The sequence below is a fragment of the Argopecten irradians genome, chromosome 3, assembly GCF_041381155.1.
Source record: "Argopecten irradians isolate NY chromosome 3, Ai_NY, whole genome shotgun sequence".
Classification (NCBI taxonomy): Eukaryota; Metazoa; Mollusca; class Bivalvia; order Pectinida; family Pectinidae; genus Argopecten; species Argopecten irradians.
In genome coordinates, this window is record NC_091136.1 from 24,159,411 (window position 1) to 24,185,911 (window position 26,501).

The following is a 26,501-nucleotide window of genomic DNA, read 5'->3' on the forward strand; positions in this document are numbered from 1 at the left end:
TCCGTGTCTCGTCAATTCTTGATTTAACAAATAAATATAACAATATCTATTGATGTATTTAATAGTTTGGAAATCGTCTACCGATACAGAATTATAAAGTATTGTTCAAGCGCTCAATACACATCTGTGAAAACAACAATATGTATAATATGCCAATACGTGGTCATGTTTGCCGAGAGGTTTAACCACTTGAACACTTCCTCACAAACTTCAATTCTTCCTGCTAAATCTAATGTTACACCGACATACAATACCACACACACTGATCAATCGGCAGAACAGGGTATATCTCATTATCGTATTATGATATCTATAATTCTATTCTCTAGGAATTGACAGAATTTGAACATGCTAAGTGATAAATTATCCGCTGGACGGTTAAGATCAAAGACCCTAATGAGTAGTCTATAAGCATTGGGTCTGGTGATTGGCATATAAGGATTATGTTTGCTCAAACTAACGAAATAAATACATTGACAATGTTACTTTTTTTCGGAAACATTCGAAAATTGAGGACAATATAATTACGGATAAAATACTACTGAACGGCTTGACAGGCAAGTTGACAGCTGACGATATGTAGCGGTGTATTTCTCGCTTTGGCACGATAGCCTTTGTTGGTTTTTCGTGCCTTTTTCTTGTCTAATGACCAAACTCGTTCATCATATTAGATCATTGACAAGGCATTTGTTGATTTGATGAAACCAATTGTCTGTTGATTCTCTGTCACATATTTCTCTTCTTAAGTCGCTTGTACTGTTTCGCCAGTAAGCCGACAATTACAGTCAATCAATGCTTAAAAGGAAACGAGGCAAAAAAACACTTTCTCTTTCTGCAGTTATAACGCATAAATGAATATATTGACATAAATTTGTAACAATTTAATTCATAGCATAAATGTTCCTCCTGTAATATTAAATAAATTTATAAAGTGGGATAAAAATGTTAAATCTAATTTCGAGTCAAATTTGAGTATGACGAATTTTGACTTATAAAATGTAAAACATGATATATTTCAAATGCATGTATGTACCTACAAGTACAATAAACATTTTTTTAAATCTATTATAATATTTTTCCCAATATACATTATTTTAGTGTCACATCATTTTATTGCATGAAATAAAATATTAATAAATAAGACTCAATAACAAAGTTTATATGTATTATATGACTCATGCATTTCATCATAAGCTTTATATGTATAAATACATTGGATTAAAATTTCAAAATGCACGCATATATATTACTTTCTTTTACAATTTAGGAAAAAAAATGTGTTTTTGGTAATCGAAAGTTATTTCATCTAAATTACATGTATAACTCAAATAAACAATGTTTTGTAATTTTGATAGGCAATGATACTAGCATAATTCACTTCTATATTTTATGATGCAATATACATAAGTTGATAAGGGTAATTAGCATATAAATAAAATATACATGAACAAGGAATCCAGATAAATTCAGTAAACACTGATATTATATATGTTAGTTTGCATTTTAACAAACTACCACGATATATAGCATTTTCATTAAGTTAAAGAAAGCTTTCTTGTATTTATTTTCTCATATTCAATAAATCGTGAAACGTACATTTTTGTTTAAATTATTAAACATAAATCACAAAAAATATTTGCATGTCTCTTTAACAATACTACATGTATAGATACATATACTTCAGATTTTATCAGATAAAATTATCAGAGTGTATTTTATTGTAACTAATGTAATTTTCTTAAAGATAATTCAAATATGTGTTACAGTCCAATGGTAAATGCCAATAGGTCTATACAATTCTACACTTTAATTCAAGGTTTCCCCCCATATTGGAAACGATTCAAAATATGAGAAATAAAGTAATAATAGTAAATGTAAATTAACAAGCTTTAATTTATATAAAGTTTTGAATAAATAACATTATCTTAATTTTATCATTTGATTCCAAAATGTTTAAAATGTTATTCTCATAATTACGGCGGGAATGTAAAAAAAATCTAAGTTTTTAAAATGAACATAAGACGAAAGCAATTAATTTGTTTGGCATTGATTCTATCCACGCATACTGTGTTCCTAAAGAAATGGCATATTTTATAATACATACTAATTACATGTGGCGCCAAAGACACGCTTATCCTTCGCTTGGCATCATAAATCATATACGACATGTGCACGTGAGTTCTGATTGCTCATGACGTTATTAATGCCAACATATACAAAACATAACAATGTTTCTCTATCTGTGGTCGGTTATTACCAGATCTACGTTTAAGTATATCCATATTTTCCTGGAAAGTTTTACATTGTTTTTGTCACGATTCTGCTACCAACAACAAATTTTAGATGCGAATCAAATCCGTATTTTAAGAGTGCAATATGGGCTTAATTTATATATATTGGAAATGTAAGTTATTGCAGCACACAGAAGATTTTTTTTTGTTTCATCTGGTCTTGTAAGTGTTTTGATTTCGGGTGTTATAGCAAAAAGGTGTATGGATTAGCTACCCTGTCTCATGAGGTCCCTGCCGGGGCTGTGAGTAATCTACATCAAAGAAACGTACTCGAACACTATCTGCCCGATGATGTTAATTATTGAAATATCCTTATACCGGTCGATGCTCGAGGAAATGTTCCAATTTTATCATTCTATAACTTTAATATGACCCTTTCACTTGGCCCATCATAAGGGCTGATAAGGTGGCCCACCCAGGTTGGCAAATCGCATATAGACAAATCAAGGCGTCTTGTGAACGTACCATACAGTATGACAGAGATGCTAGTGGAAAAACGCAGCAGGGATCTGGATATTATGGGATGTTCTAGACTTAAGGTATATCTAGAAATTTTAACTAATCTTTCATTTATATTTTAATGCATTTTCTCATTAAATGGCAGTAACTATCTTCGTTGGTGGTTGTTTTGGCTGCGGTATAAACATACCAAGACCTTGTAGGTCTTTTTAGTAAATCAATTCATTTTGACAAGTATTTGCAGATCCTGCATTTTTTACTTTGCGTTTAATGCCGGGTGTTGAAATACTACCGCCTCCATGTAATCGACTGAGTACTTGTAAAGAGGTATGCTGTTTTTATTCTTAGAAGTTCAGCTGCAGTATAGTGCACTACAAACTCCAAAGCTCTACATCTTTCCAAGAAATCTTCTGAAAGAATTCCGATGTAGGCATGCTTGCTGGATAAGTTGCCGATTGCTGGTGATACGAAACTAATGCCTTGCATATGATGTATTCCAGTGAACATGTAGCATATGTAATTGGTGTAAATTATTTGGCAATACTTTGAACCCTGATATTGATGCTAATTACTCAATAGTGACAAGTTTAAGTCGATGTGAATTCACGTTTCCTGCTGCAATTGCCATAATAGACCAATTATCGTATATAAATTGCGTTTTCCTTTAATATACATGTACGGAAAATTAAACTTTGTCACATGGCACACCGAGTCTCTTAAGTTCATTTTTAATTATCGAATACCAAAATACTCATGGACAGTATCTACGTACTCATGTGTACTGTGTTTTATTTTACGTATGCACACGCATTCACAAAAATGAAGAGTTTGGCACTTGGCAGTTAATAGTGAAATATTGAACAGAAAGATACAATCAATGCATCAAATTAAGAAGAAAATTTATGATGAAAATTATTTTCTCTTTTGATAATGTTTACCCATCGAAGTTAACAATATCTTTAGTTTATATCAACGTCGGGGACACTAAAATACAGCATTTCTACAGTTGCGTAATTGGAAATCTTCCTTGGCATTTTAATTGACCAATTGATTCCGACATATCTTGTTATCTGTTTCCTTCTTTGAATAACAGAAAAGTTATAAAATTAAGTGCTTATTTTGTCACCTTTGTTACTTCGGATTGTAATTGATTTTAAGTGAAATTCGGAATAAGAATCTAAGTTTGAACAGCGACATTATATTTTAGTTGAATTGGTGATTGACATGATCTAAATTACGTTAAAGAATCATTGATGACTCGTTAATAGTTTTTACATGAATCGTATTCCAAATTCACGATTTTGTATTGTAAGGGCAAAATGGAGATATTCAAATTAATGTAAGGGTATAAGGGAGATGTGTTAAATGACTCATGTTCAATAAGTGCCAAATATGGTCATTCGTTCCGGATTGTTAGCGTCCTTTACCACACCAATCGACAATAAGTAAAGTTGTTTTAAGTATATCAAAGAATGCTACGAAATGAAAATTTACAACCAAGTTATGTACTTTTGTGCTATCAATAATAAATCATAACGCTTCTTGAATAATTCTCCTACAAATCTGTTTATTTTTCCTTGTAACAATCCAAATATGTTTTTGTATCATTTATATATCTATAAAAGTATGAAATACCAATTACAATGTATCATTATGTCTGTTGCATAATATGTATATTTTAACATGTTTTGAATATCACATCCTAATGTCCCCATCACTGAAAACCATACAAAAACTTCACAAATTAGTAAAATATTTAATAAAGATTTTTATTAAATATAAAAAGAGAAAGAAACAAACTCGGTAGGCTATTTTTTATTCATTATTGATCACTGCAGTATTTTTTTACGTTGATTTGCTTTTTCATATCATTTCATAATAATTGATAAATCGACATTCACATAAATGTCAAATATACGATGAGAAACATAATTATGCAAGAGAATACTATCCGTTATCACATAAAATGATTTTTATTACGTTTTCCCTGATGAAACGTAATATAACATGACAAGACACCCATAAACTCCTCAAAAGCAGGTAAAACACGTGCTAAGGACTCCTCCCAAGCATATGGAGGTTTATTATTCGTGTACGGGTCATACAGCATCAAGTTTAAAATACTACATTGATATGGGATTAATTAAACTAGCTTGTTGTAAGGATATAGAATACTAAAAGACCCATTAATTTTTAATTAAAAGTCTCTTAATCGTGCATCCAGCATACAGAATGCGTCCTTAACACGTGGTTATATAAGCAAAAATACTTTAATGATATATAAGGTTAAAACACCATTAATGTATAATTGAAAGTATCTTGATATTGCCTAGAACGTACTAAATGTGTCGTTTATACTGGTTTATATGAGGAAAAGGATATTTATGACATGGAATACTTAATAATTATCAATGGCTTGTATTTCGCATTGACCATAAGAAATTAAATGACTCTTTAATACCTGATCAATCGACGAAATATATGTTTAGAACATTATAATAATGACTAAGTAAATGGAAGTGCCAAATGGTTGCTGAATAATTAATTAATCAACCACACATATTTTAACGACATATGTTCAAATATAACTATTAATGATTAATAGATTTGTTTTTCTCATGCAAATGTCTTACTGAAAAACATAGAATAAATGGAAGGCGACTAAATATGAAATCAACTAGATCCAACTAAATACCAAACACATTGAAATGACTTAATGATAGATAATGTTTACATAACATAGATACGTGCATGTGTCCAAAACACAATAAATAAATCTACATCACGAATTTCATTGCCAGTATTTATATATGTTATATAATCTTTTGTTATTGTCTATTTCAAATTATTGCAAAAGACGTTAGATTAACTTGAATTAATCAACTTTGGTTTCATCAACGCGCTTAACAATCGTGACTCTATAACATCACACAAGATACATCATTCAATGAACATTATTTAAAATTACTGAAAAGAAACCTACACCTTTATTATCTATCTTTTAACCATTTGTTTATGATAAATAGAATAGTGTAAACAGTGATGTTTCCCGGTATAGGGTTCAGAATGGTATTGTGAAAAAACAACAGAAAGCATATGCTTATATTCAAAATACATACGGTTGTATTTGCGGAAATATCATAACATGCCTTTTCTTATTCGGGTACTTTCAACAACATACATATATTCTCCTGAACAATGAAATACAAACACAAAATTTTTTTTACTTTCCACATTGGATCTATAGGACAAACTAAATAACGTTCAGATTCAGCTGACTTTCCTCCTACGATTCTTTCAATAATAAAACATTTTGTCACTATTTTCACAACTTGTAAATTATGTAGTATTTCCATTTGTCTAACAAGAAAATTGCAGCTATAACAATGTAAACAAAAGTTTGTTGTTTTCTATCCAGCGACATATATGGATGTATACATGTACATATGATGGACTGGATTTGTCTGTGAGATAAAGGACTATCAGTATTAAAACTATATAATATATAAATATTGGCGATTACTGCAGCAAAACCTTAATTTTGATTTGTCAGCAAAGATCAAATGAAACTGACGTTTTAGTAAATTTAGTAATTTAGTAAAGAACGCGTGATATTCAACTACTTGGAATACGTTCGGTAGTATTGTTATGAGCCTTATTAGAAATATACATCTTATTTACATTTCCCAATGTTTAAATGATTTTGCATTTTGAAGCTGTTATATTCTTATGTTGATGTTATTATCAATCTTTAAAAGCGTGATTTCATACCGAAAAAATGTATTGTTCTTCATCACCTTGATGGTAACATAAATTTAGTCAAAAGTTGTCAAATATCTTTTTTGATAAGTAACAAAATTAATTATTTCAAAAACGAAAGATGACCAAAAGATAAAAATGTTTTTATTGAATTATCTTGTTATTGACGTTTCAAAAAACAAAACTAAAAGCAATTTTATTGTTCATCATATGAAAATCCTAATAAACCTCATGGACGACTCAAACTATGATAAGATAAATCCTATAGAAGTATAAGTTAGGATATTGAAATATAAGTTTAAGGACATTGTCTGGTCTAAATAGCTACCACTTTCGTTCTCTTGTCTTCTCGTTGCCACTTAAGATAAACATATATTACACTTCCCTTTGCTCGCGTCGATCAAAGGGGTTTGGTAACGGATGAAAAACTGTCTAAACGCAAGCGAGAGGTATTTGTGCAAGTAACAATTTCGTTTTGTGTAGTCGATGAGGTGTATAGTCACGCATGAACGAGTCCAAAGTAGTATATCTAAGCATTTAACATAGCACAATAGATTAATTGTTGTGACTTTTCAAGTGCCAATCAGAGTATCTCGTATGTTAACGTGATGGATCTAGGGTACCACTGGGTACCTGCACATTTTACACAAAAGTAAAGAATCTTATTCAGATAAAGGTATTTCCTTCTTAAATATTTTATCAGTAAAACACAACACGCAAGGTACTGTATATTATTTTTAGCAACAATACAAAAATACAATACAGTGTTTCTTTAAGGGAAATAAAGCATCATATCGAAAATCTATTGGCACACATAAATATGTTTATATCACTACAAATCTGAATAGATGGATTTTCAATTTTATATATATTCTTTCCATCTCTCTCTTGTAAAGAAATATATTTCGACCACACACTTAGGGAAATGTTTTCCTTCTGACTGTTGTCGACATGTGAGAAAAAACTGGCTTTAGTTGATGGCTTTGCCGTACACCTGGTTGCTAATTAAAGTGTAACGTTACAAACCCGTGGGTACGTGGTTCATAATTTAAACGAGTAATATACAGCCCTAGCCACACATTTTTTTCTCATTTCAATCATTACTGTAGTCAACGTTAAACGAGATTCTCCGATCATTAGGGGCCGCTCTTTGCCGTATCATATGACACTAAATACACAAGAATCCAGGGCCCCAAAAGCTAAAAGGCATTGAATTTCCTTAAATGGTTTAGTTTGATTTCATCTGTAAACCGACAACCACCGTGTAAAGGCCTTAATGCGTTTCCTTCTAAAATGCAATGTTCTTGTCCATAATGAAGCTCTCTAAATTGACCGAAAGCGTGACTTCATATTGTCAACTTCAGAAGTCATTTAATTTCAGGCAAAAATCTGAAAGCATACAATAGTATCAATTTCTCCATTACGGCATTGTATAAATAACACACCGTGAAAGGCGTAGAAATTAAGGAATTAGAAAACGACTTCTATCAACAGTATAAGGTTGGGTGAGAGAGATGTTTAAAGTGATATATCTCAATGTGATCTCTATACTGACAAGGAAAATGGTATGTATTGTTTTAGGAACGGAAATCTTGTTAGGGTTTCATTTCTTGTCATTTGGAGTTTATATTTATAGTAACATTGAAAGGTTGTTTTTTGAACTTGATACTAGACAACAGGAATATAGAGTAGCTCATAAATTTATATCTAGTTTGTCGGTAGAAAGAAATTCATTATTTAATACGCTAGAATACCTTGTAAAGTAATTCAATACAGAATGTTAATAAAGAAAACTAATTATTTTAAGATTACTTTTATTTCCTTTTCGAGTTTCTTTTTTATACATATCACTTGTATACAATGTGTTTTATTTATTTGATTATTTATTTATTTATGTTGTTTTTGTTTTTTTAAGGATGGGATGGTTTTTTAACAAATGCAATAAAACCGTCGATTTTAAAAATCTCTTAATTGCCTTCGAAAATTTTACCTGAACAATGTTTAAATTCAGTTGGTAAAACCATGTAGTTTAGACTATATCCTTAGGTGGTTCTTTTTATTCTAGGTATTTTATTAGGTCTGTACAATCTGGTTCACATTGGGTTTAACTTAAATAGTGTACATCACATACACATTATTGAAACTAAACCCTCTTCATATTCACCCAACGACTTTCATGGCTAGTGAACTCTGGTATGTAATCCCTTTTGGTTGCCACATGTCCTTTATTGAAATGATATTCGAGAAAATTAAATTTCATGCACAATTTCAAATTGCTTACGTGTGTTATGTTCCATTTCAAAGACAAGTTTACGACCTTTGTGAAGCTGATTTCTGCCAAGCTGTTCACGGGGCCTTGCCTTTTGCAACTGATGTAGGGGATAAGTTTCAAAAACTTGGTTATATTTCGATTAAACGTATCTAATATAAAATATTTACTGCAAGCAAATTATGAAATGACCGCGATTACGTTTTTCATATTTGTATAAATATAAATACATATTGAAGTGGGACAGATGTTTCACGCATGAAGCAGATAAAAGGAGACGTTTAAATAATGAAGATAAGCGATATTCTTGCCGGAGGACGATAACTAGAAATACGATTTCGTCAACAGTCTATTTCCCTCGTAATCTGCCTATATCTTAAGGCGGTTGCGTGCTAGTAAATTAAGACCGAAAATCTGAATATGTCATGCACGAGGTGAGTTTGTGTCTGATAGTTAAAGTACAATATCCCATCACGTTATTTTAATCTTTCCGTTTACAAGATACATATTTAATTAGGATCTTGTCATTTTAGCTGGAGTTTATACTCGTTTATGGAAAAGAAATACATTTCTCTCCTGCTGTAAATTATAACCATTTTTATACCATTTTTATAAGCATGATGAGAAAATACAATTGCGTTATGTTTATAGTTAAATACATGGAAAGAAAGTTTATAGTATTACAAATATACCATTTTATCAGTGTTCATAAAAGTTGCATAACATTTTTATTGTTCCTATCTTAATAAGTGGATTAAAAGAATTATAAATCAGCCTTAAAATCAAACAGCGAATGTCAATGCCATCCGTATTGGTTACAAGTGCAACCACTGTAGGATAACGTAAACCAAATTCTACCACAACACGATATGTTGATATGGATGCGTGATTCAAGATGGCGTGTGAATAAGCATTTCGGTATGTATCCATTATTTATCTTTACACGTTTGTGTGAAAACTTATAAAACTATTTAATACCACACTACTTCTCAAGTTACCTACCCTTGTTGGAAGTCACGTGATATTTATTGACGTCATACATCGTTGATAACATAATCATACCTGAGCTTCATTCTTGCATCTACACGTGTTGACTTTTTGAAACTACATTGTACATTTAAGCATAATATTTACGCCAAATGATGTCATAGGAACATAAACTTGTAGACAAATGGAGTAATAATTTACTGTATCATTATTTTTGAAACATTTTCAGGATCATCTTATTCAAAATGGTATACCATGTCATTTTTTATTCTGGTTTATATCAAACTTATTTTAATGTCTGCCATATTATTTTTGTGGATATAATAATAATCGTTAGGGTAGGATGGCATTTGCCAACAGAAAGTTCGTGACAAATATCATCTGGTGAAAATAGATCTCATTTATGTTAATTTTGCATCGATTCAACAGGATTCAACAGGATGGAGCTAATATGGGGTCAAAATATCAAAGTTTAGTCAAGTTAAATAGCGATTTTACACACGGAATATATCCATTTATTTGAAACACTAGAAGGGGTAAATCGTTGGCTTAAGCTGCTGAGGAAGACTCGCACTGGTTCTAAACAGGACCTGGCCGCATCTGTTGCCTCGGATATGCTGTGCTTTTTTGTCTTCCTTGACTGTGTGTGCGACAAATGGATCGGCCTACAAAAACAACATTGAGTGCATTTCAATAAATTTGATCTGACAAAAACATTAAATGTCCTAAGAATGCATTACGTAAAGAGGACAGTTAAATGCTGCCAGCCGCATAGCTTGGTATGGGTACTCTATCGGGGGAAACAATCTCTAACCTTGGATGACTGTACTTAGATACCTGTGAAATGCATCCCCGAGAATACCCTTTTGCATGGGGAACATAGGGATATGGAATTTACGCAACTGCTTTCGAAAGAATCATTGATGGTTATCAAAAGTTGAAAGCTGTTCATAATACATTCGTGCAAAATCCTGTCAAGTAAAGCAAATATCTGACTAAGAAAACAGAAACTGAAATAAAGAAACAGATTGTTTCATCCTGCATATTTGTTATAAATCATTTTAAAATCAATTTGATCATGAAGTGTAGTCATCGATGCTGCTAAAAATGGCTTATACAATGTAGCATTTCGCCATCTAGAGTAGTTTACCAGATCTTTGATCATTCTCTGTGTGTGAAGTTCGATGATTTATGAATGGGTTGATACGAATCTCCAACCACAAATTAAACTTGAGATAGATTTCTTAGATAACCAAGGGATTTTAATCAGGTGAAGCACATGATGTCACAAATATAATTATTGGAGCCAATGTGAAATTACTTCAAAGACAAAATCACGCATTTTACATAGGTATGAGATATGTGCCATTCTATAAACATAGTTTATCAACTTTAGTTATTCAATAAACAATATTGTTTATCATACCTTTATATCAGACAAAAATTATGTAACATTTCTACTTATCATCATGATTATTTACATCAACAGTATTATGTTCTACTGTTTTGTCTTTCGAAAGAACGTTTGAACTAAATGTATTTTCTTGAATATATGAATTTTGTAACATATTTATTGTTAATTTCTATTTAAATTCTATTTATTGATTTATCAAGGAATTGCGTTTAAACGAAACGTACCATATATATATATATATCGAATATATTATAGTAAAAGTATATGCTATTCCCTTGAGTAAGAATATTTGAGTCAGCACCTGTTTCCCAGCGATGCTGCATTGTTTGACTTTTATTTTAGAAACATCAGTACTTTATGCTACCAGCATCGATTTATCTGGCGAAATGTAACACTGTAAGGTGTGGAGGAAAAGGGGAAACAATTCCGACATCAATAGCTACAAAGTTGAATTTTACCACCGACATGTTGCTTTCGGCAACGACGTACACATGTTTGCAAGACTTTGAAGTTGAACCCTCTCGCTATAACCTAAAGTACATCTATGGAATTTGTGTTCTGAAGGATAAAAAAAAGTTGAAACTAAGAAAGGGAGAAGACAAAAAGAGCATTGCACACTATTCTTAGTGAAATAATCTGATATGAAAGAATAAAGAAAGTTTCGCAGTATCTTGCATATCAATAAAACATATCTTGCTTTATATGTTCATTCAATGCTAATAGTTCAAGATGTATGTGCTTTTATGTATTTTCCGATAATTTTAATTTATCAACATAAAGGAAACAAGGAAAAGTTTTTTGTCTAAAGAAAAAAATCAGAAACATACATAAAATATTAATATTTTTCTATTTATCGCTCTTAATATTAAGCCACAAAAAGGCGAAAGTTATTTTACTGTTGAGTGTTCAAAATACATTGTTTTCTCACCGAGATGAAAAAGCTTGACTCTTACCTGCCGTTTTAACACCCAGTTAATTGAGGGAAAAATAAATACTCTTTTTTCAACATGATGTGATCGATTACAATTGTACAGGAATGTTTTCGGTATAGTATTTCATACCAACTCCACTATAAAACGTGTTTTACTGTAGTCGTCATAACATTCATAAACAACTCTCAAATGTTTTTTTTAATGGGTGGTCCGGAAAGGCTCTCACTAACTCGGAAATGCGTGTGATCCAATTTGCATGATTCAAATTAAATTTCGGAGATATTGAAAATTTTACCACAAAATAAACATGTAAGAGTTTTAAATATGTTAATTTTCAAAACAAATTTTACAAATTTCAATAATTTTTTCCGCGATGTTCTCATTTTATTTATGTATATATTACATTGAAGGTAATATATTGAATCATGCTAATTCTCATACAAAACCAGTCTACCGAATCCAAGTTATCACGGAAACATCTTTCAATTTGTCATTTATAATGTATGTCACCCATACCTCCATGCACGTTGGAGATATTCAAATGGCAGAAATGTATTACCCGGTGTAGTCGGAGATAGGCCCGAGATACTATAATGTACCCCTATACCTCCACTCTCTAAATCTGTGGGTGTACTGGGCACACAATGATCATGTGAGGTACCTCAGATGATTGATGGTATCTTGAACCCAGCTGCTGACAGGAACAACTGAATCAGTTTCACATGATTATCAACATTAATATACAATATAGTTTTTACCCCTGTCAAAAACGTTTAGGTACATTTCTTGCATGGTTGATATTGTAAAGGAGTCATCATTTTAATATACATTAAGAACATTGTATTGATATATTTTGATGTACAATGCTATGATAGGGCAAACGTTGTATATAAACAAATCTATTTGATACTTGGGCTCTAGATTTCAAATGACTTACGAATCTCAGATCGACATTTTGATGATTGATTTTCCTACATACTTACTGTAATAATTCATATGATTATAATGCCTAACGAAATTTATTATAGAAACATCCCATGCATTCATAGATATGAACTCATATTTTATTCAAATTATTAATATATAATTATATGAAAATAATGCATTGATATGATTTATTAATGAAAGCATTGATTTAAGATCCCAATATCAATATATTAATTTAAAAGGCAAATAGAGACAGGAATCACTTTGGGGATTAGAATCTGATTAAACGACATGGAATAATAATTTCTTCGTGCTTAATATTTTTCATAGTTCTTGTTTTCAAAAAATTGAGAGGAAAAGTGCGTCTTAAGTGAATGCATGTGCATATGAACCTTGATTACTTTTTTCGATCGTATCTTTTTAACTTGTACTAGGACATTGCCTGTAAAATAGGAAGACAAATAACAACAATATATACTATGCTCATTAAATTAATAATTAACATTTAATGCTCAGTATCAGAAAAAAAGGAAACGCAATATCGTGTACGCAAAGCGCAAATGGAAATGTCAAGTGTTTATATATAACATATGTACAGAACGTAACGTAGACATCCGATGTTTATCGCGGTCTTTTTGATAAATATCCCAGGTAAAAATTTGAATAAAATATGAGTTAATATCTAAGAGTACATGTGATGTTGTTATATAAAATAGTAATGACGTACCTAAGTATTCAATAACTATTAAACAACCGTTAAATAATCCAATAAAATCAAAGCTACTTATAAAAAGAATTGATAACGATGTCATCAAATACTTTGGTGTTTTATATGTCTATTGGTATTACATCGAAACCTTGCTCGATGTGTCTAGGATGATCAGGGTTGTTTAGGTTAGAATGATAAACATACATGTTTATATACCACACATCCAGAGTCTGGGTTAGAGATATAAAACCGTTACGTGTACCACACTTATCAGCTTTACTAGTTTTAAATTAAAAGATCGTATATTACAAGAAATGTATATCTGGCAAATGCCCAGAATGATTATTTTTATGACAAAAAGTACTTAATTTTTTATGGTTCTTACCAAACATAAAGTTATGTTAATGGGAAAAATAAATGGCGTGAAAAAGTAACCGACACGACAGTTAGAAAGTACATATGACACCGGGTTTTATTAGGGCCCACCCGAGTGAAGACTTTCCAATGTTATTTATATCTATAACAGAGACAAAAAAACATATTAATATACTTGGAAAATCTTACTTTTATCATGAGGTGAAAGAGGGCAGAACACTTTGATTTTTGAAGCAAGCTGCAGACATCGTGTAATCAATCATATTATTAATGAAATATGTTTAAACCAAATAGCTAAACAGCATTAACTATGCAGTATGTATTATATCAGGATTAGCTATATGATATTCCATGCAAGGCATTAATTATTTATTTTCCTAGAAGGCTGTTGCTCGATTTATGGTAAAGGCCCAAGTGTTTTCATTTCACTTTTATCTTACATTACTTGTTATTTCACCAGCTGTATAATGTATACCAAGTGTTGTTCGCGGTGACATAATTTCGCGCATGTCCAAAGTTTTGTTCATGGCAATTAACAGTTAATTCGCAATTAATGTTAATATCTGTAACTGTAATTAGAACTATTTTGACGACTAATTCAAAACTCACGTGAAATCAAATCGCGACCCTGTAACATCGGAGTAGGATTTTATAATTTGATGTTTTTTTGTTGTTTTTTTTTAATTTATTTTTTTGCTTTATTGTCCCGAGAAAGGATTTTGTGGGTAATCTACAGTCGGTTTCAGCCTCCTTTGTTAATCTCTTATCACTCGCTTGTAGTTCATGTGATTTTGATGTGTTTACGCCCAGATATATAATTCAAGTAGAACGGTATCATCTGTGCGTGCATTTTGTAAATACAGCAGATAATCTGACCTCGTCATTGACCTCTTAAAATACTTACATACAATACAAGCGTATGTACTACTTAGAAAAAGACACGTCTAATTTACGGGTCGAAGACCATTACGGACCCTTCTAGTAGATAGTCACCGTCCTTCCAGTAGTTTATAGGTACCGTGAGTGTTGTCAACACAACGTGTTGATGACCTTATCGTGTTAGAAGTGAAGAGATAGATATGACTGTTATGTCTGATAAAGTTGCTGATAACATCCTCAAGATGACCATGTCGGTAGCACTTCTTGTCCATTACTTCTCAACAGCATACTGTATTGTCAACTTAAGCCATCATTTTACCGAAAATATAACTTCCTCGCTTAATACTTTAAAATATTATAAAGTTAGGTAAATCTTATGTGATCGTTATTTCTCGTTCTAGGTTTAACCAAAATAATATAAGAGGAATCCGAGTGCAATAAACTGATATTTTTCGTTTTGATGTATGATACTAAAAACTGACTTTACATTCATCTATAAATACACATATCCATGCAATTTAGCAAAGCATCGATATATGATAATTCAATGCAAGATAAGAGTTCCAACACTGGTCAACAGATTATCAGAAGTCTTCTTTCGTGAGTGAAGTAAGAATTAATTATCTTTTATTTTATCTCATAATGTTATCTCCTAATTAATAGATCGACTTTAAATTATCAGGAAATCTCTTTAATGATAATGGCAAAGGTCTTTCAGTGAAATTGTTACAAATCAAGGAACTCACATAATAGTATGATGATTTAAAGCAGAATTTCATGCCAAAAAAATGAAAGCAACGCTAGTTCCAATTCTATTCAAGTTGTCTTTTAAGATGGACACCTTGCCATGTCCAGAGTGAAATATCTTCAGTAAATATCTAATATGACCTTGAATTTCTACTGCATATCAGCATTCTTCCCGACGATAACGGGAAGGATCTATCATCGATTGGAAGCAAGAAAATCTTAAACATATCAAGGGGATCACATGGGAAAAATATATGTCCAAGAATGAATGTGTTATCGTTGAAGTCCTGTCATTCACATTTTAATGAGGAATTTAATGCACTATTTCAAGTGAGGTCATACATTTAGAAATGTGGTAAAATCAAGCATTCATTTATAAAACAAACATCTTGGACAATTTTAAAACAATTGTAATCCCACGTGTATATCTACGTCATTCGGTTTGCGGATTTAAAAGCATGCTATTGTCAATACATGGCATGTGCATGACTGTTCTACTGAACATAGATATCCAAGCATACCATCAGTAAAGAATGTTTGTGAATTTTTAGTGGTAAGACCGTGTGTCAGTTCAACCTAGGTGGCCGTTATAGTTGACGACCGCTCACCGTCAACTGAGTGGGGTTAACAGTTCTTAGTTAAAGGTCCATCCAAGTATGTCTAAGATATAGGTATCAAGTTGAAGGATAACAAATATTCCACCCCGATATTGTTTAAGTTTCGGGATATCTGGTTTGTTATTATACTAGGTGTGATCTCTTCGACTTTTATAAAAAGTTTTAACGTCAGAGGCTAAATGGATAAAACTGTATGTTAGTAATGCTTTCGTGGTTTCTGTTATTAACATTGCAATGAGGACATTCCTCTAAACACCAGTGAACCCAAAGGACTCTATCGCTTTGGAGGACAATGGGAAAAACAGCCACAAAAACTTACTCAAAAATCATATCTCATTATTAGCTGGTTGTTGCCAAGCGCGCTGTGAGGGGGTGACTTGGTACTATAGTCGATATTGATATACAAGACTGCCAGTCCCGTATACATATTCCATAAAGCTGAGGCAAAACTAACATTTTTATTCACTTGTTACCACGTCTGTTTTTCTCATACAAAGGTTCGGATACCAAACATAATACACATACCATGTTTTGACCACACAGCAACAGCAAGCAATTTGCTGGCGAACTTTGTGGCCTTTCGAACGGGAGCACGTTGTGACCCTTCAATTTATCAGCATCCGTGTGACTTTCAGGAGGCTTTTGCAACTCCTTATTCTTTCATCATCGCGGGCGAAATCCTCTCGGGTTCATGAAGCCTGACCCCCTACTATTCGGATCGATTGTAATGCGATATAAGTTCGGTCATTCTCCAAACATTCTAGTAAACTGCTTGTAAATCTGGATCGAGCATATCAATTTTCAAAGAAAATATTGAAATCGCAATTTTCACAGAAGTGTGGAAATTGAAGGTTTGTTGGCAGGGAGTGTAAATATCATTCACCGCTCTAACACAGCTGATCAGCACTTGTCAATTCCGGATTCTTCGGTGTGCCGTTTCTTTAATTACAAACTGGCACTGATAGTCTTCATTAAATTGAACGCGTTAATTCTAGGGAGGGATTGTATCAGTTACACGTTTATTTTTCTACGATCGTCTTGTCAGCTGTCTAGAGAGAGATATGGTCGTCAAATGAACGTGTTCATTGCAGTTAGTCGGAGTAAATTGGGGAGAAGAAGGGGAAAAATAACAAATTGTAGGGACGGCAGGAAAGCCCTGGAGCAGACGACTCTTAGAAGATTGCTTCAAAGGATCATTATAATTCATATTCAACCATGTATGTTGGTGATAATTTGCCGAAGAAAATGTTAATCCTTCAAACAGAACAAATATAAATACAGGAAAAAAATTAATTATACTTTTAAAAAATGGCATAAGAGAAAAATAATTCCTTATATTACTTGGTTGAAACTGATAGCTAAACACCATTTACTGAATATTTATTTGTGTTGTGATAAACAAACATCTATGAATATTTTCAATGTGTGTCATATGTGTAAATATTTGACATTGCCTTTTCCGATTAAATAGATTTAATCCAACCTAAGTTAAAAACTATAAACAGGTAGGTATTTCCTTATACCCAGATGTTCGCAATTACTGCTCAGTCTGGCAGAATAATGTGAGCACGGTTGACCACTGTTTTATACAAAGTTACAGTTCTATACGTGACATTATCACGTCAATCTCCCCGTACACTAGAACGGATAAACACAATACAACAAAACATATGATACCCCTGATTTAATTATTATACGATCGAGCAAAACACCAAATTTACCGTAATCATCTTAATAAGAGTATTTATCTAATGGGAAAATTGTTGTCGTCATAATTCCGCGACAGCTACATTAACTTAGATGACGAGGAACGATGATGTTATCGGTTTCATAACATATAACAAAGTTACATTACATTAAACTGTACACAAGTTAATGAAATTGTGAAATAAAATTGTCAATAAAAATATGTATTTGTTTCTCATTTTTAAACTCCACAAATCGTTACTGAAGTTTGGGATAATGGTAAAATAAAGATCACGTGACTATATGTAAATATATAAAAGTTCCTCCCGCCAAATTCGTCCAGACATTTCAAATATAAAGTTTTACGTAGTAAATAAAATAAACCAACCAAATCAATTTCACTCAATGTTGAATACATGAAATTGAACAATTGATTTAAAATTGCAGCTTAATGATTAATATGGATGTCTGCATTAAGATAAAATACCAGTAAAATAGGAACATGCGTTTACGGAAGATTGCGTCCACAATGTGACTTTAAAAAGTATCTTTTTTAAAATACGAGGGTATCGTTTTAATACTCAATGGCTCTCTAAAGAATTGGGCGTTTTTTATAAAAACGCCCGCGGATAAACATTTGGTATCTAGGTGACAGCATAAGCCACGTCTGCCCCGCCCACCGCCCCAAACGACGGGTGTACATGCGGCTATCCCACGCTGTCTGTGGTATGGTTCTGAGCATGCGTTGGATATTGGGTGTTCATAGTTACCGGCCGCAGCTGTAGGTGACACTTCGTTGCTGCTCTCTGATCCTGTCACCATACATTATTTCCTAATTGAGGTTTCTCCATTCACGTAGCTTCGACTTTGACAGATATCTCCGGGTCAAGCGAAACCCCTGATACCTTGCTTAACAATATCATACATCCCTAGCTATCACTCAATAATAGTTTCCTTTGTCACAAAGTAATAGAATGGGGTAAATTTATAACCGCAGAAATTGGGAAAGTCTAGAAAATTTACACGATGTTCAATCGGAATTCATGATTTGATTTGAATTATTACTGCGGAAGCTCCCAAGACCGTTTAAATACAAAACCTGACAGCTGTAAAGAAAATCCGGACTCATTGCCTATGCGATGTAGCGATTTGAAATTACGATTTGATAGACAAAACTGAAAAGACCTTGGAGAGAGATTTATTTTTTGTGAATAGTTCCTTAGATTTTCTGCGTACTTATCTCTATTAGGTTCTAAACTTGCTATGGAATGAAGTATTATCGCCTGTCTCGTTTTTTTCTATGGTATTCAGCACAGAACCAATCTCATTTGTCTGGTGGAGGCGACCTTCACTTGTACACATAGAAAGATATATTGCACCTGTAAACGACATCCAGAGCTATCTACCAAAGCGTTGTAAACCTTTCCATCGACGAACATATTTGCCGTTTTAAGCATCCTTTCAAACACATGCTAATCCAAGAACATAACCAACTTCTGCAAAAGTGAATACTTATTGAATTATTTTCAAAGATGTTGCAACATCTCCGTTTTCTATCAACAAACATATTCAAGTGTCGAAATCACAAACATGTTTGTTATAGAACAGATAGTTTGTGAAATGAAATCCAATATATGTGTTTACAATTACCCAAAACTAAAGCGTACAAAATTCAAGGTAATACGTTTTAACGAACAACTTTGCTTCGTTCTTTTGTTGCAGAAATGCGGTCACTTAAGACACCAATCTCCCATACACCAGCAGGCGGTGAAACTTTCTTTATAACTACTTTATAATTTGTAACTTGTATTATAATTGAATATATTTTGTACGGGATAGAAAGGTTGATTTCCAAATCTATTCGGTAGGTGTTATAAAAGTCAACGGACAATTAATGCTTCTAAATGCCACTGGCAGGCATAATATCAGTTTGGCAACGAAATGGATCGGGCCCAGCATGATTCCTCTATAAATCAATGTCAAGAAGCATCGATTGTTTAAACATAAAGCCGTATATAAGCACTACTACCCTACGATGGCTGTTCCATGGGACATACAGAAGTGGGACTCTATTTTATAATAATCTTAAAACGTTGACATGCCTAGAACAATCGTAAGATTCCATGAAATTGATCCTATTAAATGTCTAATATCTTTTGAAGTCTCGCTGCCTCTAGTGTCGATTCGGTATCATATTATACCAGGTCGGTGTATAAAAACAAACGCAGGATATCTGTTTCATTTACAAAACAAACAAGAATTTGTCTGAGATCGCGCTGATGATGAAATAGCTAATTTGACTTCCATGTGAAAGCATTAATGGTGTCTAAAGCCTTAGTTTAGATTCCGGCGGAAAGTGGCGGACAAACTGCGTCCCTCATGGGAAATTCTTTCCATATTGTTTGAGGATGAGACTGGAAATAACCATGCAATGTAAAAATTATAACTATGGATTAGAAAGCAAGAATTGGCAATATTCACATACAACACAGACACAAGATACCATCCGAAAACGACCTAAAATCCCTTTAACATCAATATGTCCATAATTATGGATATGAAAATATCAATAACGTCTATTTCAAAGGAATGCTTAAGACTAAATATTGAACTGGAGAAGCGTAATTATTAGGACTGGTATCATATATATCTTGGTTATTTCTCTCTTGTGTATTTCCAATCATTAATCATTAATATATAATCACTTTACTTACCGTTTAGGCAATTATAATTCGTATATAACAAGCTATCGAAATGAACTTAAATAAAATTTTCACTGACGCGAATACCGCTAAACCTTAATTACCAGTATTATGTGCGTTTGCAGTTTGTAAAATCTCTCTCCTGGAAAAAATCTAAATCCAGATTATTTTACAATAATAATTGCATCTTAATTAATCAGTGTATCATTGAATAAATGTTGAATGTTTTGTTCAGATAAGCACCGATCTATTAAACTTTCGCAAGCAAATGCATATGGAAGATTATCCACATTGCATGTCACTAGTCATAGATATTTTGACCTTAAATAACAAGCTGTGAAATCAAATCACCCACAAAATATAGGAAGGCATGAACACGCAAACATAGGTAGATATAAGCATGAGTAAGTTTGTATTGTATTTTCTTTTTTTGTGTTGTTATTTCCTTCGTGTTTGTATAATCAGTATTCGTCATCGATTTGCATCACTTGTTGGCAAACACTTTATGTTACATGAATCTAGTTCTGCATCACTTATTGTCAAACTCTTTATGTTACATGAATCTAGTTCTGCATCACTTATTGTCAAACACTTTATGTTACATAAATCAAGTTCTGCATCACTTATTGTCAAACTCTTTATGTTACATAAATCTAGTTTGTGATCAAGGTGATAACTGTGTAACCAACCAAATTCTTGGAAAAAATGATAAATACCTGTCGATGCTACATTGACATGGTTGTCGAAGAAATCAAATATGATTATAGAAAAAAGCAGAAACAACCCGTGTCATTTGCAGTTTCACACGCCTTCATTTTATTCTTTTCTGTGATTTATTCTATAATTAAATCGGATTTCTCATATGACATTGACATACATGTATTTGTAAAGGAAATATTATAACAACCACAATGATTGACGGATATAAACATCTATGTCAATTTCTGATTGACGTCGATTCGTTTTAGTACGATGACATTTGTAGCGTTATGAGCATTAAATGAGCAATATGAGCCAGTCGATCAAAGCGGTGATACCCTGTCATTTGTATACGATTTACTACATTGAAATATGATATGACATTTCTGTTCATTTCTATAGGCATGTTTTGTTTCAAAATTTATTAGTTAATAAACCGCAATATTGTTCCATCATTACAAGGACCTCTCTCAAATGAGAATACCGAACAATTCAACCCAATCATTTATATTGCATAAAAAGCAGTTTACATAATACAAGTATATAAAAGCAGTCTACATAATACAAGTATATAAAAGCAGATCAATCATGGTATAGTTCATATCTGGTGACTGCGGTAATATTAGATTTACAATTCCGACCTCCATTGAAATTGATTTTCGGTAGTAGACTAATTTCCTTGTCATCTGCTTTGCACTCAGCCAACTTTATGGTAACTGGCTTTCGGGGGAAAAACTTATATACAAATTTGGTATTCAGTTCCATTGTCCATCAATATCAATTTAACTATGCAAGAAATATCACAGCCCGTTGCCAGATGACATATCTATAAGCTTTCATGGACCACAACAGGCAAAATGGCGGATCACTTGTGGATATGGATTACCATTAAAATGTCTAGACGTCATAACTAAATACATTCAAATCCTCTGTGAATTTTGTTGAAACCGATCGTCCGCTATATGACCTAAAAGCTAGTGATAATACAAAAATGAAATAGATTCCCCGATCACGTGATGCGATATTATCCAATCCAAATTACAGTTGGGCTGTAAAATTGTCCAAAGTATAATCAAGGCCATTAGGAATGGATGACTATATACCGTGCAGAAACCTATTAACAGAGTCGATTCGCCAAAAGTAAGTTGTTCAATGCATCATAACAAATGATATATGCACTAAATCATCGCGGTCTTCCACACAGCACGACTCGGCATGCCAAAGTTGAAATGAAACATTGGGACAATTTGGTGTTATCCGCATTCTTGTTCCAAACGCCGAACAAGTGTTTTCGTCAAAACTAACCATTGTGAAAGGAAATATGATCGTGTTGAGCTTAAATAGAAATCGTTTTTATGCATTACCGATTGAATGGGTTTCTGTCATCGCCATGTCTGGGCCTCGAATGCACTTAGCCTAAAAACTTGATTATTGGTAATATGCAACACTGATATTATGTAATACCGTAAAAATGAAATGACTCTTAAACTCGAAGCGGCCCAACCACGCATTTTATCTGTAAGACGAGGTCAAAAGTGAATAATTATCTATTTTTTGATACGATCGATAAATACATAAGATAATAATAGAGTTATCTTCTTTTGAAATCATCAATATATTCAGCTCCGTCATTCTATACAGTATATTCACTGTAAACAAACATATTTAACGGTATTTTCTTTTAGCCATTTTTTCAGTTAAAAGGAATTATTCCGTTGATATATAATTGCATTAAGAACTAAAGACAACACTAAATTATATCGTGTGTATATTTATTACATACTTCGCTTGATTTTAAAGAACCGTTTACTCATGTTGTGATTAAATTATAATAGAAACTTATTTTAAAACAACAAAATGGTAGTTTTGAGTAAATCAAAGACAATGGATCTCGATACTTCACCAAAAACATCAAATCTCTGTCAAATATGCACAAAAAATATTTCTGAAGTTGAAAGGTCACAAATGAACCGGAACGAAATCTCATATTATGCAATTTATGCATGAAAATTGACCATAAATGTATTACAAACTAGTCAGATATTTGTCTATGGCTCTTACGTGAATATTAGTTATGTTGGGTTTTTTCTGCCGCCGAAACCAATGAAATAGATGTCATCCATCTCGGTTTTATATCTGATCAAGCCCAGTCACTCAAAATAATTGGATATTGTAACAAATACTTTAATCATTTCAGGACAGGACTGTTTGTTCAGCTGTCATAGGGCGTATCATTGTTTCAAAAGAAATCGAGAATATCCCATCTTATCATCGTTCGACGAAGTGAGTTTAATAGAAAACGGACTTTTTCCATTTTCTGATATATTATCTTTCACCAGTTAACGTATTTTGATCAGATATTAAGAATCGTTCTGATTTTCTTCTGGCATATCCCTATATCGGAGAGTAATAGCCATCGGTCTGTGGTAATACAGCCGGTCGCTTATCGTTAAAGCAACTGCAAGTCGTTCAACTTCCGTGACTTCTTCGTGATATTGATGTGACCTTAGGATGTTGCTTTCGTATGTATTATCAAAGTATGAAAATTGAATCCACTATTGTAGCTTGGCTAACAAGGATCCATCATGGAACATTGCGATGAATATCAAGATAATGCCTATGCGCAAATAGGATGTTCTGTGTAATCAAGACGCTTGAATTAGCCGAGAAGTTATATTTATGACAAATGGTCTTGACACTGTGATCATCTGCTCGACAAACTGCTTTATCAATCATATTTGATTACAGTTGTTCCGATGTTATATTTATTAATTTTTGATATCTGTCGTAGAAGCACCTTAATTCTCTGGAGGCGAGTATCCCTTATCGCGAATTGTAATGATAGACCCAAAGACGAAATCACAAGCAAACCTAATACGTTTCGGCGTATTCCACGTAGCATGCTTGACAACCAAATTACCATAGCTCGTAATTACCTGTGCCTTTTCCTAATTTCGCATATTCAAATGATGAATGAGGTTGGGGAGATTGTAGATTGGAGCGGTTAAGGAAGTTTCCTCGCTACGTTTGACAGAGTAGCAATGGCCCATTACTTGCCATCGCTATCCTTCATCCCATCCAAATAGTCACTATCATTTGTGCGCTTGTATTTCATGCACAAAACACGCATCAATTGCTAGCATATTTCGCTATTCGTTTTTGAATGACTTTTGATAACAACTGTAAATTTGAAAAAGATAACATGTGAGAATGATTCAAATTTGGCTAATGAAGCGTGGAACAATTGATCGGAACAACAACAATCTTAACTCCAACCTGACAGCGGAACAATGTCATTGACGGATCCAAATCTTATCACAGTAACGTTGGTTTCAATTAACGCCTACATTGCTTTTTCCACTTCATATCGCATTCTTCTCGAAATTACTTTGGCGCTGTTTTCTCTGCAATGATGCTTCAGATATATGCATACATTTCATATGATGTTGTCATTATTTGCAAACATCGTTCCATTGATAATGCTAATTTAGTTGGCTCATGTGACATATTGCTTATACTGTAATTATACAGTTTAATAGTTCTTGCATATGTCTCCCAATGCTAGTTATAAATGTATTTGAATATTTATTGAACATTGTTTAATTTTGTCTATTTTCTTATTTTTTTTCACATATGTCATAGATCAACTATACATTTTCTGTCCAAGTAATAAAAACCTAAGTGCAGCTAAAAATTCCCCTGCTTCTTTGCTATGAAAACAATTTATCCAACTAACCTGAATAGTTGAACTTCAACAAAACGTTGGTATTTATAACCGAGTTACCCATGTCCTCGGCATCTGAGAAGAGGCATTACCTAGAGCATTATTACTAGGTGGTAATTATACGAAAGCATATTTATACCGAACACCATTTCCTGAAAATATCAATCATAAATATATACAAATTTTGAATGTACATTTTTTGTGTTTAATTGTAAAATAAATCAAAATTATTATCATTATCTTTATAATTACAAAGTAAAAATAATATAAACAAAGTGGATTTTTTATTCAGAGAATATGTATGCGTTATGAACAGGTGAAATGGCATTATATGTTTTGATAAGTAAAGTACATTGTCTATATGAGACATTGGACAGAAAATTGAAAAGTGAAAAAAAAACTGCAGAAAGAAAGATTTTTTTTGTTTGCTTTATAAAGAATAGCTATTTAAATAAATTACAGAAAAAAAACAATATTTGATTATTTTTCTGAGTTTATGTATCTTTAAAACTCATCATTAACTCAGAATTGCGTTTTTGCTGAGTAGCCAATAAATTGGGCTTGTCATGTTTAGATATATACTACAATTAGCTTATTTAGACAAAAAAAAATTCAAGTTCCATTTTGACGAATTTATTTGCAATATAAACAGGAGATCAAAGGGAACACTTTTTCGCCCCTTTCTAATTCACTGACTATTTTTTTTTCATTCACTTGAAATGCTTCTAAAATGATAACAATTAATTGTTTGTACTTTAAGCGTTGGTTTTATTGTCGATTTTTGTCTGTTTGTTTAACCTTCGTCTGAAAGATTAAACATGTGAAGCTTTGTGTGTTTTAACTGAAGCGTTAGCCTCAGTTTATGTACCATCACGCTCTAACATACTTGTGCGGAACAGAGACCAAGGGATGTAACTCTTTTACAATTTAGTAGCTTGGTCTTAATTTTCTTCCGTGACTTTAACTTTTAGGGATAAAAGTGCTAAAATGACACAACAATAAAACTTAACTCTAGGCTCATTCTTTTGAAGGTTAGTTTCATTACTTTCGATATTGATCTATTGGTTGAGCTTGTCAGAAGCACAGAGTGCTTAAATTATAAAGATAAGTAATTTTCCCGATGTATTCTTAAACTATTAAAAAAAACATAAATTTAAAAATGTAACATTTGAGTGCACAAACATTTTTTAAAAACGCTCTTGTCAATTCTATAAGAAATTAAAAATACCAAAAACAAGTTAGCATCTGCAATTTATTATGATATATAAATGTATAATATTATATAGATGTTTTCTCCTAAATGAAGCGGTTTGGTTACATACAAT

General features: G+C 32.4%; 1 protein-coding gene across 2 annotated transcripts in view; it reads left to right on the forward strand.

Moving 5' to 3' along the window:
* Window positions 1–26,501, forward strand: part of LOC138317936 (homeobox protein SIX1-like) — a 48,355-nt gene that overhangs the window by 7,902 nt on the left and 13,952 nt on the right. The gene's annotated exons all lie outside the window — the stretch shown is intronic.